Source organism: Bombina bombina, chromosome 4, assembly GCF_027579735.1.
Source record: "Bombina bombina isolate aBomBom1 chromosome 4, aBomBom1.pri, whole genome shotgun sequence".
Classification (NCBI taxonomy): Eukaryota; Metazoa; Chordata; class Amphibia; order Anura; family Bombinatoridae; genus Bombina; species Bombina bombina.
The window spans coordinates 576,278,784-576,281,176 of NC_069502.1; the positions used below are offsets into that span (position 1 = coordinate 576,278,784).

General features: G+C 37.5%; 1 long non-coding RNA gene across 1 annotated transcript; it reads left to right on the top strand.

Annotated features, from left to right (window-relative positions):
• Positions 1–351: 351 nt before the first annotated feature.
• On the top strand, positions 352–581 carry LOC128655487 (uncharacterized). The gene is made up of 2 exons (XR_008401823.1): positions 352–388; positions 469–581. It is a non-coding gene; the product is annotated as an uncharacterized LOC128655487 (long non-coding RNA).
• The last annotated feature ends 1,812 nt before the right edge of the window (positions 582–2,393 follow it).

Genomic DNA, 2,393 nt, shown 5'->3' on the forward strand with positions numbered 1-2,393 from the left:
ATCTGGCAAATAGACTCTGGATGGAACCAGGTTTCCTTAAAGAGTCAATTTAGATTGGGTTTATCGGAACCTATTAAAGATGAATTTGCCAGAATAGATTTACCAGATGACTTAGAAGCTTTAATGCAGTTAAGCATAAAGATAGATCACAGACTTAGAGAGAGGAAACAGGAAAAGTTTTCCCATGACACCAATATCAGATATCATGACTCAAGAGCATCACTGCAGAATACAAAGGGTACAGAGGAACCCATGGATATAGGGACCATCAAAGGACCTTTAACTTCAGATGAAAAGATCAGACGTAGACTCAATCATTTATGCCTGTATTGTGCGTCAAAGGATCATGATGTCTCAAATTGCCCAGTACTTAAAAGAGTTAAAAAGGGTAAGAAAACAGACACTGAGTTAACCCTGAAATTAACTAACACTCAGGTAACAAACTGTCTTATTCCCGTCTCTTTACAGTGGGACCACCACCGCCTGTGCTCTGAAGCTGTAATCGATTCTGGGGCATATTCTTGTTATATAGATTCTGCACTTGTATTGTTGAATAAAATTCCACTTGTTAAAAAGCAAAAGCCTGTATTAGTGCGTCTCATTGACGGTAAACAACTAGAATCCAGGCCTATTACACACCAAACAGTACCTATTAAGGTTATATCACAAAACAACCATCATGAATATATTACATTCGATGTGTTGTCATCACCCATATTCTCACTTGTATTGGGGTTACAATGGTTAAAATTACATCAACCAACAATAATTTGGGAATCTAATAACATACAATTTATTTCCAGTTACTGTAAGACCACCTGTTTACCACATATACCCTTACTAACGATCACTGAAACTAAAATTCCGAAAGAGTATACTGATTTCGAATTAGTATTTTGTAAAAAAGAGGCTGAATCACTACCACCCCACCGGCCATATGATTGCCCAATTGATTTAATTCCTGGTTCTGACATACCATATGGGCACATATTCCCATTATCAGAATCCGAATTGTCACATTTAAAAACTTACATCAATGAGAATCTCCGAAAAGGATTCATAAGACCTTCAACCTCTCCGGCAGGAGCAGGTATCTTTTTCGTTAGAAACAAAGATCATTCCCTACGTCCAATTGTGGACTACAGGGAATTAAATAAGAGAACTATAAAAAATCGCTACCCTCTTCCCTTAATTCCCGAATTAATTGAGAGGTTGCGAGGTGCAACTGTATTTACAAAACTTGACCTAAGGGGGGCGTATAACCTCATAAGAATTAGACCAGGTGATGAGTGGCTCACAGCCTTCAGAACCCGATATGGGTTATACGAATACACCGTTATGCCCTTTGGGCTTTGTAATGCCCCTGCCACGTTTCAAAGATACATAAATGACATTTTCAGGGATTTACTTGACACCTCCATGGTCATATATTTGGATGATATCCTGATCTATTCATCCAATATTGAAGAACATGTTAGACAAGTCAGAACTGTACTTTCCAGGTTACAAGCACATCAATTGTATGTGAAATTAGAGAAATGTATTTTTCACTCTCAGGATATCACATTTTTGGGTTATCATATCACACCACAAGGTATTTCAATGCAAAATGACAAGGTTTCCACCATACAAAATTGGCCAATTCCAAAAAATAAAAAGGACATTCAGAAATTTCTTGGTTTCTCCAATTTTTACCGGAAATTCATAAGAAATTTTGCACGCATAACAAAACCTTTAACTGATTTAACCAAAAATAATACTCCATTCTTATGGACACAATCAACAAATGAAGTGTTCCAATATCTAAAGACTTGTTTTACAACTGCACCAATATTGTCTTTTCCCAAATCCAATCTTCAGTATATTCTAGAAGTTGATGCATCTCATTATGCCATAGGAGCCATACTCTCTCAGAGACCTTCACCTCAAGAACCCATTCACCCAATTGCGTTTTACTCAAGAGTACTAACATCCTCAGAACTCAACTACCACATAGGGGAGAAGGAACTGCTCGCTATGAAATCAGCTTTAGAACATTGGAGGCACCTCCTAGAGGGTACTGACATTCCTATTCAAATATATACAGACCATAGGAACCTCCAATATCTTAAGACTCACCGAACATTAACATCCAGACAAGTGAGGTGGAGTCTTTTCTTTTCAAGATTTTCATATACCATAACCTAAAGACCCGCCTCCAAAAACACGAAAGCAGACATCCTTTCGAGACTACCTGAAAAACCTAAACAACAAACTCCCTATGGGACTATATTACCAGAACACTGCTTCCAGGAGACTCTTGGTATAGCTTTCAATGAGGACTCGTTTTTTCTGGATAAACAACAAAAAGATAGTACTTTACCCAAACATTTGTTACAAAAACATGTTGATGG